The sequence below is a fragment of the Phyllopteryx taeniolatus genome, unplaced genomic scaffold (genome assembly GCF_024500385.1).
Source record: "Phyllopteryx taeniolatus isolate TA_2022b unplaced genomic scaffold, UOR_Ptae_1.2 contig_24, whole genome shotgun sequence".
NCBI classification, from domain to species: domain Eukaryota; kingdom Metazoa; phylum Chordata; class Actinopteri; order Syngnathiformes; family Syngnathidae; genus Phyllopteryx; species Phyllopteryx taeniolatus.
The window spans coordinates 387501-400672 of NW_026903162.1; the positions used below are offsets into that span (position 1 = coordinate 387501).

At 46.3% G+C, this 13172-nt stretch overlaps 1 protein-coding gene across 1 annotated transcript in view; it reads right to left on the bottom strand.

Moving 5' to 3' along the window:
* iqgap1 (IQ motif containing GTPase activating protein 1) overlaps positions 1–13172 on the bottom strand; it is a 106457-nt gene that overhangs the window by 52009 nt on the left and 41276 nt on the right. The window lies entirely within an intron of this gene.

Consider the following 13172-nt stretch of genomic DNA (forward strand, 5'->3'; position numbering starts at 1 on the left):
TAGGTGAGGGTGGGAACGTAGATCGACCGGTAAATCGAGAGCTTCGCCTTTCGGCTTAGCTCCTTCTTTACCACAACGGATCGATACAAAGTCCGCATCACTGCAGACGCTGCACCGATCCGCCTGTCAATCTCCTGTTCCATTTTTCCCTCACTTGTGAACAAGACCCCAAGATACTTGAACTCCTTCACTTGGGGCAGGATCTCATCCCCGACCTGGAGAGGGCTAGCCACCCTTTTCCGACTGAGGACCATGGTCTCAGATTTGTAGGTGCTGATCCTCATCCCAGCCGCTTCACACTCGGCTGCGAACTGCTCCAAAGAGAGTTGGAGGTCATGGCTTGATGAAGCAAACAGAACCACATCATCTGCAAAAAGCAGAGATGCAATACTGAGGCCACCAAACCGGACCCCCTCTACGCCTCGGCTGCGCCTAGAAATTCTGTCCATGAAAGTTATGAACAGAATCGGTGACAAAGGGCAGCCTTGGCGGAGTCCAACCCTCACCGGAAACGAGTCCGACTTACTGCCGGATATGCGGACCAAATTCTGACTCCGGTCGTACAGCCCGTATCAGGGGGTTCGGTACCCCATACTCCCGAAGCACCCCCCACAGGACCACCTGAGGGACACGGTCGAACGCCTTCTCCAAGTCCACAAAACACATGTAGACTGGTTGGGCGAACTCCCATGTACCCTGCCAAGGGTGTAGAGCTGGTCCACTGTTCCACGGCCAGGACGAAAACCACACTGCTCCTCCTCAATCTGGGATTCAACTTCCCGACGGACCCTCCTCTCCAGCACCCCTGAATAGACCTTACCAGGGAGGCTGAGGAGTGTGATCCCCCTGTAGTTGGAACACACCCTTGGGTCCCCCTTCTTCAAAAGGGGGACCACCACCCCAGTCTGCCAATCCAGAGGCACTGTCCCCGATGTCCACGCAATGTTGCAGAGGCGTGTCAACCAGGACAGCCCTACAACATCCAGAGCCTTGAGGAACTCCGGGCGAATCTCATCCACCCCTGGGGCCTTGCCACCAAGGAGCTTTTTAACCACCTCGGCGACCTCAACCCCAGAGATAGGAGAACCCGCCTCAGAGAACCCAGACTCTGCTCCCTCATGGGAAGGCGTGTCGGTGGAATTGAGGAGGTCTTCGAAGTATTCTCCCCACCGGCTCACAACGTCCCGAGTCGAGGTCAGCAGCGCCCCATCCCCACTATACACAGTGTTGATTGTGCACTGCTTTCCCCTCCTGAGGGGCCTCACCGAACTCCCATGCCCGAGTTTTTGCTTCAGCGACCACCAAAGCTGCATTCTGCTTTGCCAGCCGGTACCCATCAGCTGCCTCAAGAGTCCCACAGGCCAAAAAGGCCCGATAGGACTCCTCCTTCACCTTGACGGCATCCCTCACCATTGGCGTCCACCAACGGGTTCGGGGATTGCCACAGCTCCGGTCGGCCGCCTCAGCAATGGAGGCGCGGAACATGGTCCACTCTGACTCGATGTCCCCCGCCTCCCCCGGAATATGATCAAAGTTCTGTCGGGGGTGGGTGTTGAAACTCCTTCTGACAGGGGATTCCGCCAGACGTTCCCAGCAGACCCTCACAATACGTTTGGGCTTGCCACGTCGGACAGGCATCTTCCCCCACCATCGGAGCCAACTCACCACCAGGTGGTGATCAGTTGACAGCTCCGCCCCTCTCTTTACCAGAGTGTCCAAGACATGCGGCCGCAAGTCCGATGACACGACCACAAAGTCAATCATCAAACTGCGACCTATGGTGTCCTGGTGCCAAGTGCACATGTGGACACCCTTATGCTTGGTGTATACATGGTGTTCGTTATGGACAATCCGTGATGAGCACAGAAGTCCAATAACAGAACACCGCTCGGGTTCTGATCGGGGGGGCCGTTCCTCCCAATCACGCCCTTCCAGGTCTCACGGTCATTGCCCACATGAGCATTGAAGTCCCCCTGCAGAACGATGGAGTCCCCAGCGGGAGCGCTCTCCAGCACCCCCTCCAAGGACTCCAAAAAGGGTGGGTACTCTGAACTGCTGTTTGGTGCATAGGCACAAACAACAGTCAGGACCCGTCCCCCCACCCGAAGGCGGAGGGAGGCTACCCTCTCGTCCACCGGGGTGAACCCCAACGTACAGGCGCCGAGCCGGGGAGCAATAAGTATACCCACACCTGCTCGGCGCCTCTCACCGTGGGCAACTCCAGAGTGGAAGAGAGTCCAACCCCTCTCGAGAGGACTGGTACCAGAGCCCAAGCTGTGCGTGGAGGCGAGTCAGACTATATCTAGTCGGAACTTCTCGACCTCACACACCAGCTCGGGCTCCTTCCCTGCCAGAGAGGTGACATTCCACGTCCCTAGAGTCAGATTCCGTAGCCGGGGATCGGATCGCCAAGGTCCCCGCCTTCGGCCACCGCCCAGCTCGCATTGCACCCGACCCCTATGGCCCCTCCCACAGGTGGTGAGCCCATGGGAAGGGGGACCCACGTTACTCTTTCGGGTTGTGCCCGGCCAGGCCCCATGGGTGCAGGCCCGGCCACCAGGCGCTCTCCTTCGAGCCCCAACTCCAGGCCTGGCTCCAGAGGGGGCCACCGGTGACCCGCGTCCGGGCAAGGGAAACCTGAGTCCATAATGTCTTTTCTTCATACGGGGTCTTTGAGTCGTGCTTTGTCTGTTTGCCATGGGTGACCCTGCCAGGGGCATAAAGCCACAGACAACTTAGCTCCTAGGATCATTGGGACACACAAACCCCTCCACCATGATAAGGTGACGGCTCGAGGATGGGGCTAACGTCACCCTTTTGTGTTAATTGGGGACGAACACACACAACAGTCCGATGCGAAGCAATGATGTTTTAAACGACACTGACGCAGTGGAGAGAGCTGTTTAGCTCCTTGACTTGTTAGTTTGCAGATTAGTCATTAGCAGTTAACTTTTCCCAAGCTAAGGAATGCGCATATCAGAGCGGGGACAGGTACCTGTATAATAGAGCTAGAAACCAGCTCACTATAGAAATTAACATTGTAAAGAGAAACTATGCAGCAAAGTTGGAAAAACAGTTTAGCGCTAATGACTCCAAATCAGTCTGGCATGTATTCCAATCGCTGACCAATTACAAGCGACAATCACCCCAAACTGAGAACAATAGCACAATAGCCAGCAACTTGAATACCTTCTACTGCAGATTTGAAAAGGACACCACCGACCACTATCACTCCACCGACTTCTGCGTTAACCATCTGCGAACAGGATGTGAGACGCATCTTCAAACAACAAAATATTAACAAAGCGGCAGGCCCAGACCATGTGTCCCCATCCTGCCTCAAAGTCTGCGCGGACCAGCTCGCTCCAGTCTTCACACAGATCTTCAATAGATCTCTGGAACTGTGCAAAGTACCATCCTTTTTCAAACGCTCCACCATCATTCCAGTCACCAAGAAACCTACAATCCCGGGTCTAAATGACTACAAGCCAGTCGCCTTGACATCTGTGGTCATGAAGTCCTTTGAACGTCTCGTGCTGGACCACCTCAAGAGCCTCACAGGTCCCCTGCTGGACCCCATAAAGTTTGCCTACCGAGCGAACTGGTCTGTGGATGATGCAGTCAACGTGGGACTGCACTTCATCCTAGAACACCTCGACAGTGCAGGGACCTACGCGAGGATCCTCTTCGTGGACTTCAGCTCAGCGTTCAACACCATCATCCCTGAACTCCTTTCCTCCAAGCTTCTCCAACTCAGCGTCTCGCCTGCCATCTGCCAGTGGATTTACAGCTTTCTGACAGGCAGGACACAGCAGGTGAGGCTGGAGGAGACCACCTCATCCACACGCAGCATAAGCACTGCGGCACCCCAAGGTTGCATCCTCTCTCCGCTGCTCTTCTCTCTCTACACGAACGACTGCACCTCAACGCACCCGGCTGTCAAACTCTTGAAGTTTGCAGATCACACCACTGTCATCGGCCTCATCAAAGACTGTGATGAGTCTGCTTATCGACAGGAAGTGGAGTGGCTGGAGCTGTGGTGCGGCCGACACAATCTGGAGCTGAACACGCTCAAGACTGTAGAGATGATCGTGAACTTCAGGAGGCATCCTTCGCCACAGCTGCCCCTCACGCTGTCCAGCTGGCTTGTGTCAACCGTCGAGACCTTCAAGTTCCAGGGAATTACAGTCTCTCAGGACCTGATGTAGGCGATCAACATCAACTCCGTCCTCAAAAAGGCCCAGCAGAGGATGTACTTCCTGCGGCTTCTAAGGAAGCACGGCCTGCCACGGGAGCTGCTGAGGGAGTTCTACACAGCAGTCATTGAATTAGTCGTGTGTTCTTCCATCACAGTCTGGTTTGGTGCTGCTTCAAAAAAAGGACAAACTCCAACTGCAACGGACAATCAAAACTGCTGAAAAGATTGTCGGTACCCCCCTACCCATCCTTGAGGATTGTACGCTGCCAGAACTAAGACAAGACCGTGCAAAATCCTCTCGGACCCTCCACATTCCGGTTTACCAGCTCTTCCAGCTCCTTCCCTCAGGTAGGCGCTACCGATCAATGCAAACTAGAACTAGCAGACATTCCAACAGCTTCTTCCCTCTTCCAATCAACTTCTTAAACAGCTAACCTACAATTCCATTGCAACATGCTGGCAATTTTTTTGTCTTGAGTTTGTTGTCACATTTCTGTCGGGCCAATTATACATACTCGTGCACTCACTGTAGTAGTCTCGCCACGCTGCACTATTTGCATATCTGTTGTTGACCAATACTGGCCACTCATGCCAGAGTACCATCTGCCCCACTTGCACACTGACTGAGGAGTATCTGCAGCATTTGCACAAACAACATTGTCCCAGATTATCGCACCACTTGTCACTTTAAACTGCATACACTCTTTGAAGTCTCGGCGCCCTTTGCAAAATGGTCATTGCACTTGACTATTGCTATATTAGTCATTCAAACTGCTCTACGTGCTAGAGGACTCTGCATCTTTTTGCACAATTGTCAAAAATTATTTTAAAAATTAAAAAAATTGTCCCGGCATTACCAGATAACTAGCAACCCTTTATTGCTCAGTGACTGTTTTTCTCAATGTCTTTATGTCTTAAAAGTGTTCTCTGTCAATTGACTGTCTGTTGTTGTACTAGAGCTGCTCCAACTACCGGAGACAAATTCCTTGTGTGTTTTTTTGGACATACTTGGCAAATAAAGATGATTCTAATTCTGTAGTGTCTCTGTAGTGTGAATCTAGGCGTTGCACATGGAGCAAGGCTGTGGAGTATTGGACCGATCCAACATGGGCAAGAGTGTACCGTCATTCCATGAGCCCACTGGCGGCTAATGACATAGCCGTCCAACTCTGTCGGCTCACTGTGTGATCCGCACGCTGGCTCACCACAACAATGACCATGTATCGAGTCTGGAAAAACTATCATGTCCATCGAAAATAAGTCGATATCGTAATTATCGTGACAGGCCTACATTTCGTCAAAACATTGTTTACTGTAGTGTCAAATACTAATGTAAATTTTGCAGGCTCCAATTAAAAGAATAAAAATTGAATTATTAGGGGTATCCCGATTCATCTTTAGGATCAGAAATCGGTCCGATTTCAGCAAAAAAACAAATACGGATCAGACTGGATCTAAAATCTCAGATTTTACCACTCTTATACAAGCATTCCATTGTATGCTCCACTCCAGCACTTCTATCGAGCCGCGCCCGGACGGCATGCAGAGCCCACATGATCACAAGCGCTTGCTCAGGTGCTAACATAGTAGCAAAGCGCAAGAGTAAATGTTGCTTGCTTAAAGTCATTTATTGACACTCCAGTTTAAGTTCACTGTACAACTAAACTCACATAACAAAATTACACCTATTGAATGTTCACATACATCACAGCCTTCGTTTCTTTCTTTGTTTATGTTTGCAAAAATTGCTAGCTCACAGCTAACACAAAATTTTTTATTAAACTCGTGGCTCTTATATCTCTCAAAATAAAAAAGGAATATTGGTACACAAACGCTGTCTAACCACATACAAACAAGCAATACAAAAATACTGCAGCATATATTATTCAAACTGTGAAAAACAAGGTATAATAACAATATCCAATTGTGACTTCTACTTTCTTTGTTACTGCAAATCTCATTGCTCCTCAGAGGCCAAGACTTGCACAGCAGGAACAGCGATTGTAAATAAAACTAAACCCTAGTTGCATCAAGAAGTTCAAAAGGGTATTGCCACACGTGGAGAAAGCAAATGATGTGCCCACCATATACTGAAGAGTAAAGTATAACTGAATTGAACTTTTTTATTTTGCACTTTAAAAGTACAATTTTTATTTAGAACAGATCTCCTGACAGCTGATAAATGCAATGAATTAGCTTGTTTTAGTGAAAAAATACAATCTATCAGGTTAAATATCAGCACAAATGAGCAAAATTATAAAATGATACTACATCTGAAGCCACTCAGGAAAAACTCTATTACCATGTGAGAATTTGATACAGTTGACCAAAAAACTGTAGAGAAAACAGTTCAGCAGCTTAAACCTTTTCAAAGCTATTGCGAAGTCTTTGCTAGCTGATTTGCAGCAAATAATCAATTGCTCACTTCAGTCAGGCGAGTTTCCTAAAGCTGTTAAAGTAGTTGCCATTAAGCCTCTTCTCAAAAAACAAAAAAAAAAAATAGAACGCTGGACGCTTCCGTGTTAGCAAGCTATAGACCCATCTAAAATCTCCCTTTCATAGCCAAGATTGTTGAGAAAGTAATTTTTCATCAACTCAGCAATTTATTGAACTTAAATGGACTTTTTGAAACATTTCAATCAGGTTTCCAAACTCATTACAGTACAGAATCTGCTCTTATCAAAGTGCTAAATGTTATAAGGTTGAATACTGACTCGGGAAAGGTGTCAATTCTGGTCTTGTTGGACCTCAGTGCAGCTTTTGATACTGTAGATCATAATATACTGCTTAACAGGTTGGAAACGTGGGTAGGACCAAATGGAACAGTCCTTAAATGCTTCAGGTCCTACCTGGAGGAAAGGAGTTATTTTGTAACCATTGGAAGTGTTCAATCTCATCGAATGGCAATGACCTATGGGGTCCCTCAAGGGTCAGTTCTTGGACCCCTCCTGTACAGCCTTGGGTCAAATTCTTCAGAACTTTAATTTTGACTATCATAGCTATGCAGATGACATGCAGTTATATCTAGCAGTGTCTCCAGATGACTACAGTTCAATTGAGGTGGTGTGTTACTGTCAAAAACAGCTAAATAACTGGATGAGCCAAAATCTTCAACTAAACGACAACAAAACGGAGATAATTATTTTTGACAATAAAGAAAAGAGGATTGCTGTTAGTAAATACTTGGAATCACTCTCTTTAAATACCAAAGACCAAGTCCGAAACCTTGTGGTGTTCTGATTCCGACTTGACTTTCAACAGTCAAATCAAATGAATTATTAAAACTGCCTTGTACCATCTGAATAACCAGAGTGAAGGATTGCATTTATCAATCAGACCAGGAGAAGCTCATCCATGTTTTTATCTCAAGTTGACTTGACTATTGTAAGGGTCTTCTGACTGGACTCCCCAAAAAGAGCATTCAACAGCTGCGGCTCATACAGAATGCTGCAGCCCGTGTTCGGACCAGAACAAAGAGGTCAGAGCATAGTACTCCAATTCTAAAGTCTTTACAGTGGCTTCCAATCAGCTTTAGAATAGATTTTAAAGTTCTGCTACTGGTCTATAAATCACGAAATGGTTTAGGTCCTGAATACATGAAAGAAATGCTAATGATATATAAACCAAGTAGGGCTCTGAGATCAACAGACTCAGGTCAAATAGTGGAGCACAGAGTCCAAAGTAAATATGGTGAAGCAGCATTTAGCTATTGTGCTGCACACAAATGGAATAAGTTGCCAACAGAAGTGACATCCATGTTTTTAAGTCCAGGTTAAGAACTTTTTAGAGCATTTCTACTTTTAATATTTCTTGCACTGTACACTGTTTTAATCTTACTTTTATTTATTCTTTACTCTTTGTTTTAAATGTTAAATGTCACCTTGTGTATGAAAAGCGCTATGTAAATAAATTTCCCTTGCTTTGCAATAGTTCAATTTAGGTGTTGTGTCACTTTCTAAAACAGTTAACTGGATGAGCCAAACTTTTTTTCAATTAGACCACAACAAAACTGAGATAATTGTTTTGGGCAATCAAGAAAAGAGGATTGCTGTTAGTAAATACCTGGAGTCACTCTCTTTAAAAACCAAAGACTAAGTCTGACCTGACTTTCAACAGTCATATCAAATCAATTACTAAAACTGCCTTCTAGCATCTGAAGAACATATCAAGAGCGAAGGCTTGCATGTGCCAAGCAGACCAGGAGAAGCTCATCCATGCTTTTATCTCAAGTAGACTGTCATGATCTATGCCCTGCAGTTCCTCTTTTGGAGCTTGGGTGGTGCGCTTTGTGCCCCGCCCTCACCGCGCTCTCTCTCTCCCCAGCAATTACCACCTCCTCGTCTGCGCCCCTGTTCCCAATCAGCACTCATCACTGCCTGTATATAAGCCTGCCTGATCCAGGGATCCAGTATTCACACTCCTCCATGGTACACAAGCCACTCTTGAGACTACTCCTCGTGTTTGTAAGTTGATTACCTCGCAATCCGCACTTGTACTGATCCTCCTGTGCTATTCTCCGCTTCCAGTATTCCTTCCGTGTCTCCTACTGCACTGCCCGCTTCAACCACGCCATCAAGCCCGTCCACCTGCTCACACTTCAGCCTTCTGCTAGTTCCTTGCTCCTTCGGACCACCCTCACCCATTGGAATTACTACCTGGAGCAACTTCTTAATAAACCATTCTTCCCTACTCCCTCCGCCTCCATCCAGTCCAATATTATACAGTTACATATCGTGACATCGACTTCACTATTGTAATGGTCTTCTGACTGGACTCCCCCAAAAGCGCATTAAACAGCTGCAATACTAAAGTCTTTACACTGGCTCCCAGTCAGCTTTAGAAAAGATTTTAAAGTTCTGCTACTGGTCTATAAATGGTTTAGGTCCTGAATACATAAAATAAATGTGAATGGAATATAAACCCAGTAGGGCTCTGAGATCCACAGACTCAGATCAAATAGTGGAGCAGAGAGTCCAAAGCAAACATGGTGAAGCAGCATTTAGCGATTATGCTGCAAGTTGTTTTAATTGTACTTTTATATTTTTTCCCCTCTTTGTTTTAAATGTTTATACGGTGTTTTTTTTCTTTGGTTTTAATCATGTAAACCACATTGAGTTACCTTGTGTATGAAATGTGGTACATAAATACATTTGTTTTGCTTTGCTTATTATTTATTGAGATTATTTTTTTCATGGTTTTAATGCAGCCCTATGGGGGGCACAAGCCAGTGCAAACTGTAGGCCGGTCCCCAGCCCGGATAAATGCAGAAGGTTGCGTCAGGAAGGGCATCCGGCTTAAAACTTTACCAAACAAATATGAGCGTTCATCCAAAGAATTCCGTACCGGATCCGTCATGGCCCGGGTTAACAACGTCCGCCACCGGCGCAGTCAACCTGCATGGCGGGGGTGGAAATTCCGCTACAGTGGGTCGAAGTCGAAGAAGAAGAGGTAGAAAGCGGGTTCTTCGGCAGAAAGAGAAGAGGAAAGCACAGAGTCTAGAACTGAATGTGGGGGGACTATGACAGGAAAATCTCAGGAGTTGGTCGACATGATGATTCGGAGAAAGGTTGATATATTATGTGTCCAGGAGACCAGGTGGAAAGGCAGTAAGGCTAGAAGTTTAGGGGCATGGTTTAAATTATTTTACAATCATGTAGATGGGAAGAGAAATCGAGTCAGGGTTATTTTAAAAGAAGAGTTGAAAGCTAAGAATGTCTTGGAGGTGAAAAGAGTATCAGATCGAGTGATGAGGTTCAGCCTCATCACTTGAAATTGAGGGTGTTATGTATAATGCGATTAGTGGCTATGCCCCACAGGTAGGATGTGACCGAGAGGGGAAAGAGAAATTCTGGAAGTAGCTTGACAAAGTAGTTCTGAGCATCCCAGACAGAGAGAGAGTCGTGATTGGTGCAGATTGTAATGGACATGTTGGTGAAGGAAATAGGGGTGATAAAGAAGTGATGGGTAAGTACGGCATCCAGGAAAGGAATTTGGAGGGACAGATGGTGGTAGACTTTGAAAAAAGGACGGAAATGGCCGAAGTGAACACTTTTTTCCAGAAGAGGCAGGAACATAGGGTGACCTCCAAGAGTGGAGGTAGAAGCATGCAGGGGGATTACATCTGGTGCAGACGATGTAACCTGAAGGATGTTCCCGACTGTAAGGTAGTGGAAGGGGAGAGTGTGGCTATACAGCATAGGATGGTGGTGTGTAAGATGACTCTGGTGGTAGGGAGGAAGATTAGGAAGACAAAGGCAGACCAGAGAACCATGTGGTGGAAGCTGAGAAGCTTTCGGAAAGAGGTGAGACAGGCTCTCGGTGGACAGAAGGAGCTTCCAGAAGACTGGACCACTGCAGCCAAGGTGATCAGAGAGGCAGGCAGGAGAGTACTTTGTGTATCTTCTGGCAGGAAAGGAGAGAAGGAGACTTGGTGGTGGAACCTCACAGTACAGGAAATCATACAAGGAAAAAGGTTAGCTAAGAAGAAGTGGGACACAGAGGACCGAGGAAAGGCGAAAGGAATACATTGAGATGTGACATAGGGCAAAGGTAGAGGTGTCAAAGGCCAAACAAGAGCCATATGATGACATGTATGCCAGGTTGGACACTAAAGAAGGAGAAAAGGATCTACACAGGTTGGCCAGACAGAGGGATAGAGATGGGAAGGATGTGCAGCAGGTTAGGGTGATAGAGATGGTAATATGTTGACTGGTGCCAGTAGTGTGCTAGACAGATGGAAAGAATACTTCGAGGAGTTGATGAATGAGGAAAATGAGAGCAAAGGGAGAGTAGAAGAGTCAAGTGTGGTGGACCAGGAAGTGGCAATGTGTAGTTAGAAAGGCATTAAAGAGGATGAAAAATGGAAAGGCAGTTGGTCCTGATAACATTCCTGTGGAAGTATGGAAGCATCTGGGAGAGGTGGCTGTGGAGTTTTTGACCAGCTTGTTCAATAGAATTCTAGCGCGTGAGAAGATGCCTGAGGAATGAGGAAAGGTGTGCTGGTGCCCATTTTTAAGAACAAGGGTGATGTGCAGAGCTGTGGGAACTATAGAGGAATAAAGTTGATGAGCCACACAATGAACTTATGGGAAAGAGTAGTGGAGGCTAGACTCAGGACAGAAGTGAGTATTTGCGAGCAACAGTATGGTTTCACGCCTAGAAAGAGTACCACAGATGCATTATTTGCCTTGAGGATGTTGATGGAAACGTACAGAGAAGGTCAGAAGGAGCTACATTGTGTCTTTGTAGATCTAGAGAAAGCCTATGACAGAGTACCCAGAGAGGAACTGTGGTACTGCATGCGGAAGTCTGGAGTGGCAGAGAAGTATGTTAGAATAATACAGGACATGTACGAGGGCAGCAGAACAGCGGTGAGGTGTGCTGTAACTGTGACAGACGAATTTAAGGTGGAGGTGGGACTGCATCAGGGATCAGCCCTGAGCCCCTGCCTTTTTGCAGTGGTGATGGATAGGCTGACAGATGAGGTTAGACTGGAATCCCCGTGGACCATGATGTTTGCAGATGACATTGTATTCTGCAGTGAAAGCAGGGAGCAGCTGGAGGAACAGTTAGAAAGATGGAGGCATGCACTGGAAAGAAGAGGAATGAAGATTAGCCGAAGTAAGACAGAATATATGTGCATGAATGAGAGGGGTGGTGGGGGAAGAGTGAAACTACAGGGAGAAGAGATAGCGAGGGTGACTTTAAATACTTGGGGTCAACCGTCCAGAGCAATGGTGAGTGTGGTCAGGAAGTGAAGAAACGGGTCCAAGCAGGTTGGAATGGGTGGAGGAAGGTGTCAGGTGTGTTATGTGACAGAAGAGTCTCTGCTTGGATGAAGGGCACTGTTTATAAAACAGTGGTGATGCCAGCCATGTTGTATGGATTAGAGACAGTGGTACTGAAGAGACAACAGGAAGCAGAGCTGGAGGTGGCGGAAATGAAGATGTTGAGGTTCGCTCTCTCGGTGTGACCAGGTTGGATAAAATTAGAAATAAGCTCATCAGAGGGACAGCTGAGGTTCGATGTTTTGGAGACAAAGTTAGAGAGAGCAGACTTTAATGGTTTGGAAACATACAGAGGAGAAATAGTGAGTATATTGGTAGAAGGATGATGAGGATGGAGCTGCCAGGCAAGAGAGCTAGAGGAAGACCAAAGAGAAGGTTGATGGATGTCGTGAGGGAAGACATGAAGGCAGTTGGTGTTCGAGAGGAGGATGCAGAAGCTAGGCTTACTTGGAAAAGGATGACGCGCTGTGGCGACCCCTAAAGGGACAAGCCCAAAGGAAAAGAAGATTTTTCATGGTTTTCCAACTTATTTTTTATTTAATATATTCAAATGTAGAATATGCTTCTGTTTACGCTTAGCAGCGGTTATGTTGCAATTTAAATATATATTTGTTATTCGGTTTTTTTATTTAGTTATTTTTCAGGATTTTCTCATATAATTTTTATTTATTTCATTCAATTGTAGTACATTCTTATTTTTAAAATTACTTTACCAATTAACCATTGGTTAATAATAAATGGGTCAGTTTTTCCTCATACATACTGTTGCTGATTATTGTTCTCAAGTTTGAGTAATGTCACTTCATCAACCTTCTAACATTTCATACTACAAAATAAGTAAAGTATGTATGGTTATTGCTGATATCGGCCAAATTTCAAGGCTGCAATATCGGTATCGGATCTGAAGTGAAAAAGTTGTATTGGGACATCCCTAAGAATTATTAAAAACTTAACTACAGAACCTAATAGGTACAGGGCTTTCGAAGAAATACTGTATATAATACAAGGAATGGCCATAATAAACCATTACCCAATTACTCGTTGAGGTTTGTGGATGAAGAAACTAAGGCAAAATCCAGAGCACTAATCTTCTGCAACCAGCATTGCACTCGTTTGTGTCCTGACGCACAACATCATGCAGACTTCCGCTATGGCGCAAGTCCCCTGGACAGCATTCATCTGCTCAT